The following is a 15,390-nucleotide window of genomic DNA, read 5'->3' as shown; positions in this document are numbered from 1 at the left end:
CTTTGCAACTCTGCCTAGAAGGCCAGTATCCCGGAGTCACCTCTTCACTGTTGACATTGAGACTGGTGTTTTGCTGGTACTATTTAATGAAGCTGCTAGTTGAGGACTTGTGAGGCGTCTGTTTCTCAAACTAGACACTTGTCCTCTTGCTCAGTTTTTCACCGGGGCCTCCCACTCCTTCTATTCTGGTTCTGTACCAGATCTTCAGTTTCTTGGCAATTTCTCGCATGGAATAGCCTTCATTTCTCAGAACAAGAATAGACTGACAAGTTTCAGAAGAAAGTTTGTTTTAAAAACGTTGTTTCTAGTCATTTTGAGCCTGTAATCGAACCCACAAATGCTGATGTTCCAGATACTCAACTAGTCTAAATCAGAAAAACAGTTTTCAGCTGTGCTAACATAATTGTAAAAGGTTTTTCTAAAGATCAATTAGCCTTTTAAAATGATAAACTTGGATTAGCTAACACAACGTGCCATTGGAACACAGGAGTGATGGTTGCTGATAATGGGCTTCTGTACGCCTATGTAGATATTCCATAACAAATCTGTCGTTTCCAGCTACAAAAGTAATTTATAACATTAACAATGTCTACACCGTATTTCTGATCAATTTGATGTTATTTTAATGGACATAAAATGTGCTTTTCTTTCAAAAACAAGGACATTTCTAAGTGACCCCAAACTTTTGAACGGTAGTGTATGTAACTTTTTTTACCCCATTTTTCTCCCCAATTTTGATCTTGTCTCATCGCCGCAACATACTCGGTAGGCAAACCGTGCTTCTTAACACCTGCGCGCTTAACCCGGAAGCCAGCTGCACCAATGTGTCGGAGGAAACACCGTTCACCTGGCGACCGGGGTCAACCTGCAGGCGCCCGGCCCGCCACAAGGAGTCGCTAGAGCGCGATGAGCCAAGTAAAGCCCCCCTGGCCAAACCCTCCCCTTATTCAGACGACGCTGGGCCAGTTGTGATACAGCCCTGGATCAATCCCGGGTCTGTAGTGACATCTCTAGCACTGAGATGCAGTGCCTTAGACTGCTGCGCCACTCGGGAGGCCCTTAATATTATCAGCTGAGAAATAAATATAGTAGCAGTAGAAGGCTGGGATCCTCCTCTTTTTAATGGCAACCATCAAAACTCTGCTTTCACACAGGATTGCATATAGGAATGTTTGGGCTTATAAGAACACGCATTTCACTTCATGCATCGACCACTGTTTGAGGAGCATGCAGCCTCATGGATAGAACGTTTGGAGTGTAGCATAAGGTAACCAGTCCATCCAGTATGCATGATACAGTCCACACTCAAAGGCGATTGCTCTACCAAAGACATCTTAAATCTAGGTTGTTATTTTTGTAATGTTTTTCTGCCATGTGTCATGTGCTGTAGGCTATTAAATCAAAATTAAATCACATTTTATTGGTCGCGTACACATATTTTGCAGATGTTATCGCAGGTGCAGCGAAATGCTTATGTTTCTAGCTCCAACAGCAGTAATACCTAACAATAAAAACAATACACACAAATTTTAAAAAAATTAAGAAAGAAGGCTATGTATAGTATACATGGCACAATCATTTAATTCAGTTTATTTTGGGGCCTTGGACTCATATATCAAATCAATTCAAATCAAATCAAATTGTATTAGTCACATACACATGGTTAGCAGATGTTAATGCGAGTGTAGCGAAATGCTTGTGCTTCTAGTTCCGACAATGCAGTAATAACCAACAAGTAATCTAACCTAACAATTCCACAACTACTACCTTATACACACACACAAGTGTAAAGGGATAAAGAATATGTACATAAAGATATATGAATGAGTGGTGGTACAGAACGGCATGGCAAGATGCAGTAGATGGTATAGAGTACGGTATATACATATGAGATGAGTACTGTAGGGTATGTAAACATAAAGTGGCATAGTTTAAAGTGGCTAGTGGTACATGTATTACATAAAGATGGCAAGATGCAGTAGATGATATAGAGTACAGTATATACATATGAGATGGGTAATGTAGGGTATGTAAACATTATATTAAGTGGCATTGTTTAAAGTGGCTAGTGGTACATTTTTACATAATTTCCATCAATTCCCATTTTTAAAGTGGCTGGAGTTGAGTCAGTATGTTGGCAGCGGCCGCTAAATGTTAGTGGTGGCTGTTTAACAGTCTGATGGCCTTGAGATAGAAGCTGTTTTTCAGTCTCTCGGTCCCTGCTTTGATGCACCTGTACTGACCTCGCCTTCTGGATGATAGCGGGGTGAACAGGCAGTGGCTTGGGTGGTTGTTGTCCTTGATGATCTTTATGGCCTTCCTGTGACATCGGGTGGTGTAGGTGTCCTGGAGGGCAGGTAGTTTGCCCCCGGTGGTGCGTTCTGCAGACCTCACTACCCTCTGGAGAGCCTTACGGTTGTGGGCGGAGCAGTTGCCGTACCAGGCGGTGATACAGCCCGACAGGATGCTCTCGATTGTGCATCTGTAGAAGTTTGTGAGTGCTTTTGGTGACAAGCCGGATTTCTTCAGCCTCCTGAGGTTGAAGAGGCGCTGCTGCGCCTTCTTCACAATGCTGTCTGTGTGGGTGGACCAATTCAGTTTGTCCGTGATGTGTACACCGAGGAACTTAAAACTTTCCACCTTCTCCACTACTGACCCGTCGATGTGGATAGGGGGGTGCTCCCTCTGCTGTTTCCTGAAGTCCACAATCATCTCCTTTGTTTTGTTGATGTTGAGTGTGAGGTTATTTTCCTGACACCACACTCCGAGGGCCCTCACCTCCTCCCTGTAGGCCGTCTCGTCGTTGTTGGTAATCAAGCCTACCACTGTAGTGTCATCCGCAAACTTGATGATTGAGTTGGAGGCGTGCATGGCCACGCAGTCGTGGGTGAACAGGGAGTACAGGAGAGGGCTCAGAACGCACCCTTGTGGGGCCCCAGTGTTGAGGATCAGCGGGGTGGAGATGTTGTTACCTACCCTCACCACCTGGGGGCGGCCCGTCAGGAAGTCCAGGACCCAGTTGCACAGGGCGGGGTCGAGACCCAGGGTCTCGAGCTTGATGACGAGTTTGGAGGGTACTATGGTGTTAAATGCTGAGCTGTAATCGATGAACAGCATTCTCACATGGGTATTCCTCTTGTCCAGATGGGTTAGGGCAGTGTGCAGTGTGGTTGCGATTGCGTCGTCTGTGGACCTATTGGGTCGGTAAGCAAATTGGAGTGGGTCTAGGGTGTCCGGTAGGGTGGAGGTGATATGGTCCTTGACTAGTCTCTCAAAGCACTTCATGATGACGGAAGTGAGTGCTACGGGGCGGTAGTCGTTTAGCTCAGTTACCTTAGCTTTCTTGGGAACAGGAACAATGGTGGCCCTCTTGAAGCATGTGGGAACAGCAGACTGGGATAAGGATTGATTGAATATGTCCGTAAACACACCAGCCAGCTGGTCTGCGCATGCTCTGAGGACGCGGCTGGGAATGCCGTCTGGGCCTGCAGCCTTGCGAGGGTTAACACGTTTAAATGTTTTACTCACCTCGGCTGCAGTGAAGGAGAGCCCGCAGGTTTTGGTAGGGGGCCGTGTCAGTGGCACTGTATTGTCCTCAAAGCGGGCAAAAAAGTTGTTTAGCCTGTCTGGGAGCAAGACATCCTGGTCCGCGACGGGGCTGGTTTTCTTTTTGTAATCCGTGATTGACTGTAGACCCTGCCACATACCTCTTGTGTCTGAGCTGTTGAATTGCGACTCGATTTTGTCTCTGTACTGGGACTTAGCCTGTTTGATTGCCTTGCGGAGAGAATAGCTACACTGTTTGTATTCGGTCATGCTTCCGGTCACCTTGCCCTGGTTAAAAGCAGTGGTTCGCGCTTTCAGTTTCACGCGAATGCTGCCGTCAATCCACGGTTTCTGGTTTGGGAATGTTTTAATCGTTGCTGTGGGTACGTCATCGTCAATGCACTTCCTAATGAACTCGCTCACCGAATCAGCATATTCGTCAATATTGTTGTTGGACGCAATGCGGAACATATTCCAATCCGCGTGATCGAAGCAGTCTTGAAGCGTGGATTCAGATTGGTCGGACCAGCGTTGAACAGACCTGAGCGCGGGAGCTTGTTGTTTTAGTTTCTGTTTGTAGGCTGGAATCAACAAAATGGAGTCGTGGTCAGCTTTTCCGAAAGGGGGGCGGGGGAGGGTCTTATATGCGTCGCGGAAATTAGTATAACAATGATCTAGGGTTTTTCCAGCCCTGGTAGCACAATCGATATGCTGATAGAATTTAGGGAGTTTTGTTTTTAGATTAGCCTTGTTAAAATCCCCAGCTACGATGAATGCAGCCTCAGGGTGTGTGGTTTCCAGTTTACAAAGAGTCAGATAAAGTTCGTTCAGGGCCATCGATGTGTCTGCTTGGGGGGGAATATATACGGCTGTGATTATGATTGAAGAGAATTCCCTTGGTAGATAATGCGGTCGACATTTGATTGTGAGGAGTTCTAGATCAGGTGAACAGAATGACTTGAGTTCCTGTGTGTTGTTATGATGATCACACCACGTCTCGTTAATCATAAGGCATACCCCCCCGCCCCTCTTCTTACCAGAAAGATGTTTGTTTCTGTCGGCGCGATGCATGAAGAAACCAGCTGGCTGCACCGACTCCGTTAGCGTCTCTTGAGTTAGCCATGTTTCCGTGAAGCAGAGCACGTTGCAATCCCTGATGTCTCTCTGGAATGCTACCCGTGCTCGGATTTCATCAACCTTATTGTCAAGAGACTGGACATTGGCGAGTAGTATGCTAGGGAGTGGAGCGCGATGTGCCCGTCTCCGAAGCCTGACCACGAGACCGCCTCGTTTGCCCCTTTTACGGCGTCGCACAGGGTCGCCGGCTGGGATCAGATCCATTGTATTGGGTGGAAGGCAAAACACTGGATCCGTTTCGGGAAAGTCATATTCCTGGTAGGAACGATGATGAGTTGACGTTAATCGTATATTCAGTAGTTCCTCCCGACTGTATGTAATGAAACCTAAGATTACCTGGGGTACCGATGTAAGAAATAACACATAAAAAAACAAAATACTGCATATTTTCCAAGGAACGCGAAGCGAGGCGGCCATCTCTTTTCGGCGCCGGAAGTAGATAAATATATAGACCTATGTGTATGCATATGCTCTAATACGTGTATGGGTGTTTTGAATTAACCATCACCTTAGAAAGTGCTGTCCATTTCCTTGTGTTTGGCTTTGAAACAACATCCACAACGACCATGTTTTCCACTCAATTTCAACCTGTTGTTGAACCTCTTTCTTCAAATTGATCCTCACAGTGAGGTGAGTTTTAAAAGCATTATACTGTTTTGATTATGTGTTTGATGTGATTTTCGATAGCATTTGCATTGATGTCAGAGTGGTTAGAGGGACAAAAGCGCTGAGTACCAGGCCACTAGTGACCTGACTGTTGTTAGCGAGTTGGGTACTACCAACGCGTGTTCAGAGTGCATAAGAGGAGATTACTGTGACTCAACGGTTATGTGGAATTTGACTGCGGTCATGACTTATAACTGGAATGACAATGATATTCTATACCAGGGTTCCCGAACTGGCGGCCCCACAAGTTTTCTGAGCAAAAAGTCAAACAAAAAAACATATATTTTTTATTGTTGGACATAAAACACCTCTAAAGTGACTTTACTTTTGGAAATCTGTTCCAAAGTATTCCCACACATAATAGAGATGACGTGATTGTATACAAATGTAAGTTATATGATCATATCGGCATAGGTTTATAAAAGCCATTTCTGGGACTACAGTATATAAAAAATATTGGTATTTCAGTACTGTATAATACGATGGAGCTAATTCACTATGAATGTAAAAATATAGCCCAATAACTTCCTTCCTACTTTGTAAAGTATACAGAAACATAAGCACACTTGGCACTGAACCGTGAAATACTATCCATACTGTATGAGACAGACACTTGTCTTTTCTTGTTTCTAATTTTAGACACAGCAAAACTCTTGATTTGATGGGATCGGACAGGTCGATATATTGCACCTGGGAATAGTGGTGGTCAAGTCAACCACTCTTTTCCACTCTTTGCATTAACGGTCTGACTGACAGTGAAACCTGATCGATTAGGTTGCTTTTCTTTTCTTACAGTGTCAGAGTAGCATTGCCACACACTTTGAGCAAATTGACAGTCAATATAACGCTGAGCTGCTTTCAAGTATAAGACATGCAGTAAAAGTGCATTGTTTTACAGATGTTGGATCTTAATTTGACCCCCATCGTCACAGGAGGAAAATAACCTGGCAGCAGGAGGATTTGAAGAAATATTTAGAATCGCCACCAGGGGGCAGCTGGAAGCGGTGTTTGCAGTACCGTACCTACATTATACCTTATGTAGGTTAGTGCATTGTGAATTCTTATGTGTATTATAATGATTTGACATATTTGTAGGGGGTACATGTATTTTTCATAGGGAAAATCTGTTTGTTTAGATTGTTATATGTTGAAGGCAAGCAAAAGGCAGAATAAATTATTGGTTACCTCAGTGCCTGTGTGGTCCTTCGGTTACAGCTGCTTACCCCGGCACACATATGCCAGAGTTGGCATGGGTTCGAATACGGCCTACTGGCCTTTGACTCATAAGATTAATGTCTATTTTTGACGCATTAATTCCGCGTGGTTAGAGGGTTAATTCCGCGTGGTTACAGGGTTAAAACAGAAAATATGTTTAAAATATAGAAGCAGTTAAATATAGCCCAACTTAAAAATGGGTATGATTTCTTTGATAGACTACACTATCGACTTTACTACTTTGGATTATCAGGAAGTTAGATCACATATTTTATCACAAATAACTACACTCAGACTACCCTGCTACACTTTTATACACTCTCCTACTAGAATACCACAGTATATGCAAATATATATATATATTTCACCTTTATTTAACCAGGTAGGCAAGTTGAGAACAAGTTCTCATTTACAACTGCGACCTGGCCAAGATAAAGCAAAGCAGTTCGACAGATATAACAACACAGAGTTACACATGGAGTAAAACAAACATACAGTCAATAATACAGTAGAAAAATAAGTCTATATACAATGTGAGCAAATGAGGTGAGATAAGGGAGGTAAAGGCAATAAATAGGCCATGGTGGCGAAGTAAATACAATATGGCAATTAAAACACTGGAATGGTATATTTGACAGTAGATGAGTGTGCAAAGTAGAAATACTGAGGTGCAAAGGAGCAAAATAAATAAATAAATACATTAGGGGAAGAGGTAGTTGTTTGGGCTATATATAGATGGGCTATGTACAGGTGCAGTGATCTGTGAGCTGCTCTGACAGCTGGTGCTTAAAACTAGTGAGGGAGATAAGTGTTTCCAGTTTCAGAGATTTTTGTAGTTTGTTCCAGTCAGTGGCAGCAGATAATTGGAAGGAGAGGCGGCCAAAGGAGGAATTATTTTATCCCAAGTGTTTATCCCTTACTTCAACCATACATTTATTTCTTAATCAAAAAATATATCTATAAAAAATTATCTTATGACTGGATAGATAAATAAAGTAAGGATACAGGGATGGAAGTCCTAATGGATGGAGGGATTAAAGGGGGTTAAGTTGGACAGATTGGTATGATAATGGAATGAACGTATTGTTGAAGGGAGGTTGAAGGAGGATGGGTGTGTGTGTCTCTATTAGGGTTGAATATTTTCTCTGTATTTTACAAATGGTCTATCCTAAGAATATATCACTTTTCTCCCGGTTAACCAAGGAATTTTCCACAAAAATCAGAAGTGTCATTCAAAAGCATTATAAAACATAGAAATATGTGTGGATTTGATTAGGGCTTTGATCTGCATGAAAATTCAAACCTAATGTTACCTGAGCCTGATTAACCATATATTAAATACATTTTATGAGCCCTACATTAACAACATTTAATGACCCCAAAAGATTGTGACATTATCCAATACATATATACAGGTACAGGCTACTGCACATTACGCACAACAAAAGAACATGAAATCCCATAGATGTAGTTAGTTATATGCTGTCATGACTCTCCTGCGAGGATCCAAAAGATCAGGTTACAGTGGATCAGCTCTGCAGAGAGAGAGCTCTGCAGAGCTGGAATGTGCTGTGTGTAGAGAGAGAGTCTTGCCTAAAAACGTTAACATCAAACAATGGACATTGAAACAATATTTCTAACAAAGAATGTTGAGAATGATGACAGATGGAATAAGGGAAATTAATGTCTATTTTGTGATGTCATTACAATTATCAGAAAGATATTATAACGGGAACATTGTAACTTTAAGAGCTTTCACACATTATATATCAGATGTACATCTAAATGTTATAATCTTATATGATTAAATATGAAACTATTTTTGAAAAGATAGAAATGTGATTTTAGTCTTCTAATGAGATAATGTTTTCTCATGTCTGTTGCATACTAAGACACGCCACTAATGAGGTCAGAGTTCGTGTCAACATGATGGAACCACCTTTCAGGCCAGAGTGCTTAACTTCTAGTTCCTCCCAATCCCGGATCCGGGAGCACCCCCCACAGTAAAAAAGCTGACTAGCATAGCCTAGCATAGCGTCACAAGTAAATACTAGCATCTAAATATCATTAAATCACAAGTCCAAGACACCAGATGAAAGATACAGATCTTGTGAATCCAGCCATAATTTCTGATTTTTAAAATGTTTTACAGGAAAGACACAATATGTAAATCTATTAGCTAACCACGATAGCAAAAGACACAACTTTTTTTTCTCCACCATTTTTTTCCTGCATGGGCAGCTATCACAATTTCGACTAAATAAAGATATATATAGCCACTAACCAAGAAACAACTTCATAAGCGGACAGTCTGATAACATATTTATGGTATAGCATATGTTTTTTTAGAAAAATGTGCATATTTCAGGTATAAATCACAGTTCTACATTGCAGCTGCAATCTGAAATAGCGTTGGAAGCAGCCGGAATAATTACAGAGACCGACGTCAATTACCAAAATACTCATCCTAAAACATTTCTGAAAAATACACAGCATACAGCAAATGAAAGCCCAACATCTTGTGAATCCAGCCATCATTTCTGATTTTTAAAATGTTTTACAGGGAAGACACAATATGTAAATCTATTAGCTAACCACGTTAGCAAAAGACACCACTTTTTTTACTCCACCAGTTTTTTACTCCATCAGTAGCTATCACTAATTCGACTAAATAAAGATATATATAGCCACTAACCAAGAAACAACTTCATAAGATGACAGTCTGATAACATATTTATGGTATAGCATATGTTTTTTTAGATGTGCATTTTTCAGGTATAAATCATAGTTTACCATTGCAGCCACTATCACAAAACTCACCAAAGCGACTAGAATAACTACAGAGAGCAACGTGTATTACCTAATTAATCATCATAAAACATTTCTTAAAAATACACAGCGTACAGCAATTGAAATACACAGATCTTGTGAATCCAGACAATATTTCAGATTTTCTAAGTGTTTTACAGCGAAAACACAATATATCGTTATATTAGCATACCACATGAGCTAACATCACCCCAGCATTGATTCAAGGCAAAAAGCGCGATAACGTTATCACCACCAAAATATATTAATTTTTTCACTAACCTTCTCAGAATTCTTCAGATGACAGTCCTGTAACATCATATTACACAATGCATATAGAGTTTGTTCGAAAATGTGCATATTTAGCATCACAAATCGTGGTTATGCAATGTAATCTGTCAAAACATGGCATGCATTCTGGCCGGCGCCATCTTGGAAAGGCACCTAAGTTTACGATTATTTATCGATTAGATTGACAAAAAAAATACAGGTTGGACAGCTAATGAAAGATGCATTAGTTATTAATGCAACCGCTGAGTTAGATTTTTTAAATTAACGTTACTAGACATACAGTGTGCGTTACAGCCAGACTAGTGCCGCAACAATGGCCGACAAATGCGTTTACATTTTTCCACATAAATACGGAATAAAATCATAAATAGCTCTTACTTTTGGACGAGCTTCCATCAGTATCTTGGGCAAGGTGTCCTTTGTCCAAAAGAATCGTTGCTTTGTTGTAAAACGTCCTCTTCAACTTCGGAACTAGCAGCTAACAATAGCTACGTGGCACACACATGTCCAAATCCTCAAACGCAATACTACAAAAATTCAGAAAATAGCAATATACTCGCATAAACTGATATAAATCAGTTTCAAATAACTTCGTTATGATGTTTCTAACACCTATATCGAATTAAATCACAGACGGATATATCTTAGGCCGATAACAAGAGCTTTTCAACATGCCATTCTGATGTCCTCTCTTGCGCCTTGGCGAGCGTCCAAAAGAACGGACATGTCACTCCATTGCCTTTTATAAACTCTGAGAAATATGTAGAGACTCCATTCCACTTCTCATTGGTTACTGACATCCAGGGGAAGGCGGGTGCAGTTCATTTCGATCCATAGGGCACACACAGAGCTTTAAACTGATCTGAGAACAGAGACTATTTTTCTGACCTTCGCATGTCCTGTCATGATTTTCGCTGTAGAAAGAGTTCTGGTTCACCCACAGACATAATTCAAACGGTTTTAGAAACTAGAGATTGTTTTCTATCCAATAGTAATAATAATATGCATATTGTACGAGCAAGAATTGAGTATGAGGCAGTTTAATTTGGAGACGATATTTTCCAAAGTGGAAACAGCACCCCCTGTATTGAGAAAATGTTAAAAGGACTCGCTGAGAATGTAAATACAGACCAGAGAACGTAAGGATGTGGTCCACACAACATTTCAGATGTCATACCCTCTAAGTGTTTGTCTAACTTTTTGGAAAAGTGGTCAAAGTAGCTGATTTATGGCAAGTGACATTGTTTACAGTGAATGTTGGATGTCATGATGTCACAATGGGGAGCTTTAGAATGTTGAAAGAAGGGTCATTAAAGTGACTGAAAAAAATGGTTTAAAAAGTATAAAAGATATCAAAAAGTTAAATGAAAGCACACTATTCCAGATCATAATACACTTTTTAAAGTTTGAATGGCGTTTCCAGCTTAAACGGTGTAAGAGGAGTAGTGTGCAGAATAATAATAATAAGATGAAGTGTAACAAAGATTTTAAGTCGGGAATTTGCTTCGCAAGTCTCATCTAATAATTTTAAATGACGTGCCTATGTATCATCAATAATATTCTTAGTGCTTGCTAGAGCATTATTAACTGCCGTAGCGCAGTGGTCTACGCGGCGCGCTCCAGCTCCGAGCCTCATGAGTTTGCGCCCAGTGCTGGCAATCTAGTGACAAGCCTGAGCCTACATTAGGCCCACAAGTTAATTGCATTTATTTTAATATTTTCAAGAAGTTAAATGAATAGTGTGATTTACACATCAGAGAAAAATTTCTTAGCTCAACTAAATCGTCTTTGGATAGACTCAAATGTATAAACATATTGACAGCTTTACGAAATTAAATATTAAAGCCACACAATACAGGCTTTCAATCCACACCAAAGACCATAACTAAATCAACAAAATATACATAACCTAACTATAAAACGTGGGCGAGCATCCACGAGTATCCACACTGGACAAAAGTTTATCGTTCTACAGTAGGCCTACATCTGTCAATCAACTGATGGCCTAAATCAATTTAGCCAGGGAAACACAAACAAATCAAATCAAATTATTCACATGCTTACTCACAAGCCCTTAATCACACCTTTCATTTTGTGCCAATGGATAGGCTAATGGGTAGCCTACAGAATGTAGCCTGTTGGAATATAGCTAAATAACAAGGGGCTTATTGCAAACATCGATGGTACTAGATTAATGCTGGCTGACGGCTCTTGCAGGTCATGGCTGGCTGACGGCTCTGGCAGGTCATGGCTGGCTGACGGCTCTGGCAGGTCATGGCTGGCTGGCGGCTCTGGCAGGTCATGGCTGGCTGGCGGCTCTGGCAGATCCTGGCTGGCGGCTCTGGCAGCTCCTGGCTGGCTGGCGGCTCTGGCAGCTCCTAGCTGGCTGGCCGCTCTGGCCGCTCCTGTCTGGCGGGCGGCTCTGGCAGCTCCTGTCTGGCGGGCGGCTCTGGCAGCTCCTGTCTGGCGGACGGCTCTGGCGGCTCCTGACTGACGGACGGCTCTGAAGGCTCAGGACAGACGGGCGGCTTTGAAGGCTCAGGACAGACGGGCGGCTCAGACGGCGCTGGGCAGACGGGCAGTTCAGACGGCGCTGGGCAGACGGGCAGTGCAGACGGCGCTGGGCAGACGGGCAGTGCAGACGGCGCTGGGCAGACGGCAGACTCTGGCCGGCTGAGGCGCACAGTAGGCCTAGTGCGTGGTGCCGGAACTGGTGGTACCGGGCTAAGGGAACGCACCTTAAGGCTAGTGCGGGGAGCAGCAACAGGGCGCACAGGGCTCTGGAGACGCACAGGAGGCTTGGTGCGTGGTGCCGGAACTGGTGGTACCGGGCTGGAGACACGCACCACAGGGCGAGTGCGTGGAGGAGGAACAGGGCTCTGGAGACACACTGGAAGCCTGGTGCGTGGTGTTGGCACTGGTGGTACTGGGCTGGAGCGGGGAGGTGGCGCCGGATATACCGGACCGTGAAGGCGTACTGGCTCCCTTGAGCACCGAGCCTGCCCAACCTTACCTGGTTGAATGCTCCCCGTAGCCCGACCAGTGCGGGGAGGTGGAATAACCCGCACTGGGCTGTGTTGGCGAACCGGGGACACCATGCGTAAGGCTGGTGCCATGTATGCCGGCCCGAGGAGATGCACTGGAGACCAGACGCGTTGAGCCGGCTTCATGGCACCTGGCTCAATGCTCAATCTAGCCCGGCCGATACGTGGAGCTGGAATGTACCGCACCGGGCTAAGCACACGTACAGGAGACACCGTGCGCTTTACCGCATAACACGGTGTCTGCCCGTACTTTCGCTCTCCACGGTAGGCTCGGGGAGTTGGTGCAGGTCTCCTACCTGACTTCGCCACACTCCCTTGTAGCCGCCCCCCAAGAAATCTTTGGGCTTGACTCTCAGGCTTCCGTGCTAGCCGCGTACCTTCATAACGCCGGTTCCCTTTCGCAGCTGCCTCCGCTCTCCTAGCTGCCTCCACCTGTTCCCATGGAAGGCGATCCCTTCCAGCCAGGATCTCCTCCCATGTGTAGCAACCTTTTCCGTCCAACACATCCTCCCAAGTCCATTCCTCCTGACATCGCTGCTCCTGCCGCTTACCACGCTGCTTGGTCCGAGTGTGGTGGGTGATTCTGTAACGCTCGTCTTTAGGTGGAAGAGAGGAGGACCAAGGCGCAGCGTGGTGAATGTTCATGATGTCGAATTTTAATGATATCCAACAAAACAGAACACTGACAAAATACAAAATAACAAAACGACGTGAACAGACCTGAACTTGAGAACATAAAACATGAACGCATGAACAGGTAGGAACAAACGAACGAACGAAACGAAACAGTACCGTGTGGTGAAACAAACACAGACACAGCAACAATCACCCACAAACAAACAGTGAGAACAGCCTACCTTAATATGGTTCTCAATCAGAGGAAACGTAAAACACCTGCCCCTGATTGAGAACCATATCAGGCTAATGCAATGAACCCAACATAGAAACACATAACATAGAATGCCCACCCAGCTCACGTCCTGACCAACTAAACAAGGCTAAACAAAGGAAATAAGTTCAGGAACGTGACACCTATACTGTATGTGCACACTGAACGTAGCGTACCAAATCGCTAGATCACCCCAGGCCGCATTTGAACTTCCTCATTTGAATTTCCTGGTACAGTAGGAAAATCCTCAGTGACAAAAGAGTGATCAAGTTAAGAGCTGACATCTGTAGATGCGTGTTGATTCACAACATTGTGAGACATGTACTGTTGGACCTATATACATTCATCAAATTCACTTTCAAAATAGTTGTATATAAAGCTGCTATAAATAAAATAATCAATAATTCAGTGATTTACTGAGTCCACCCTCTCCCCCAACACATTGTTTCAAATAATGACACTTAAAATGGTTTAAAACGGTTTCAGATACTCTAGTTATTGGGGATACATTTTTCAAACCTGTCCAAGTATTTACATAAATACCTGTTGACATTTCTCTAAGATATTGAACTTTTTATATTTAACCATGTTAAAACAATTTAGGCACTACTGAAACTACTACTTTGTGATTGAAAACATGTCCAATGAAGGCTTATGAAGATTTAAAACAATAGCCTATTCTAATTAGGTGGGCATGTCTGTCAAAATTGTACAATCCGACACCCAGTTTTGATCAGAAGCAAGCTTCTGGAACTCCTGTTGCAATATAATTTCACTATAGTCACTTCAGGAGATTTTAAAACGCCTTTTAAAATGGACCCCATATTTAGTTTTGGCAACTAAACTGACCAGACTGATTCTAACCTATTGATAGGCTACATATTTATTTCAGCATAAACATGTTTTACAGAAGTTGTTGTTGCTGTGGCTGGGTATTAGCCTGTTGTGTTGCATAAATTAATGCATTATAATTCCCAACAAGAAAAACAAATGGCAGCCCTGTATATTTGGAGTAGGCTGTATTTGAAAAGCCTTGTTTGAATACAATCTTAATATCATTCACATAGTGGTCCTTTGTAGCTCAGTTGGTATAGCATGGTGCTAGTAACTTTAGGGTAGTGGGTTCGATTCCTGTGAACACCCTTTGTAAAATGTATGCACATATGACTTTAAGTCACTGGATAAAAGCATCTGCTAAATGACATATATTATGCAACCTATACTCATGTATAATAACCTATAGCACTATAATAGAAAATGTACATGTATTTGTTAGATAGAACATAGGCCTATACTACTAGGTGTGACAATTTGTTATGCATATTGAAATTGAATATAACCCAGTTGCAACAAGCCTCATTTACATTCAGTAGCATACATTAGACTAATCCAACAATCACATATCACCGCAGTTATGTGCACTCGCCTTTGATAGGAAAGTGTAGGACGAAAAACCTGGCTCACCATATGACAGTCTTCCCAGTGTCTTCCCGTCAAGGTCCAAGGTAACCGAGGCTTATCGCCATCACATTTCTTCTTCCCTTGTTATCTAGTGTCGCGCCCTGTCGGTGAGTCACTGTGGATCTTGAGGTCCCATCTGCCCATGTCGGACTGCTATCTCCCCTTCAATGCGGTAGCGCGAGCACCGTAGCATCAAGACCTGCACAGATTTATCTTCAGTGGTTGCTGTGGCAACAACACCAAGTGCAAGCTGCATGCAGCTGAGCTGCGCAAGACTCAATGGTAAAGCGTGGCTCTGGTCTGTTATGGCTAGAGACAGCAGAACCTGTGGCA

At 42.9% G+C, this 15,390-nt stretch overlaps 1 long non-coding RNA gene across 1 annotated transcript in view; it reads right to left on the bottom strand.

Moving 5' to 3' along the window:
* Positions 1–15,175, bottom strand: part of LOC139565556 (uncharacterized) — a 42,882-nt gene extending 27,707 nt beyond the window's left edge. Inside the window, exon 1 of the long non-coding RNA XR_011672928.1 lies at positions 15,061–15,175. This is a non-coding gene — a long non-coding RNA (uncharacterized lncRNA). The remainder of the gene's footprint in view (positions 1–15,060) is intronic.
* Between the last annotated feature and the right edge of the window lie 215 nt (positions 15,176–15,390).

This window comes from Salvelinus alpinus, chromosome 2 (assembly GCF_045679555.1).
Source record: "Salvelinus alpinus chromosome 2, SLU_Salpinus.1, whole genome shotgun sequence".
In the NCBI taxonomy this organism is placed as follows: Eukaryota; Metazoa; Chordata; class Actinopteri; order Salmoniformes; family Salmonidae; genus Salvelinus; species Salvelinus alpinus.
This window is presented reverse-complemented; position numbering and strand designations above follow the sequence as displayed.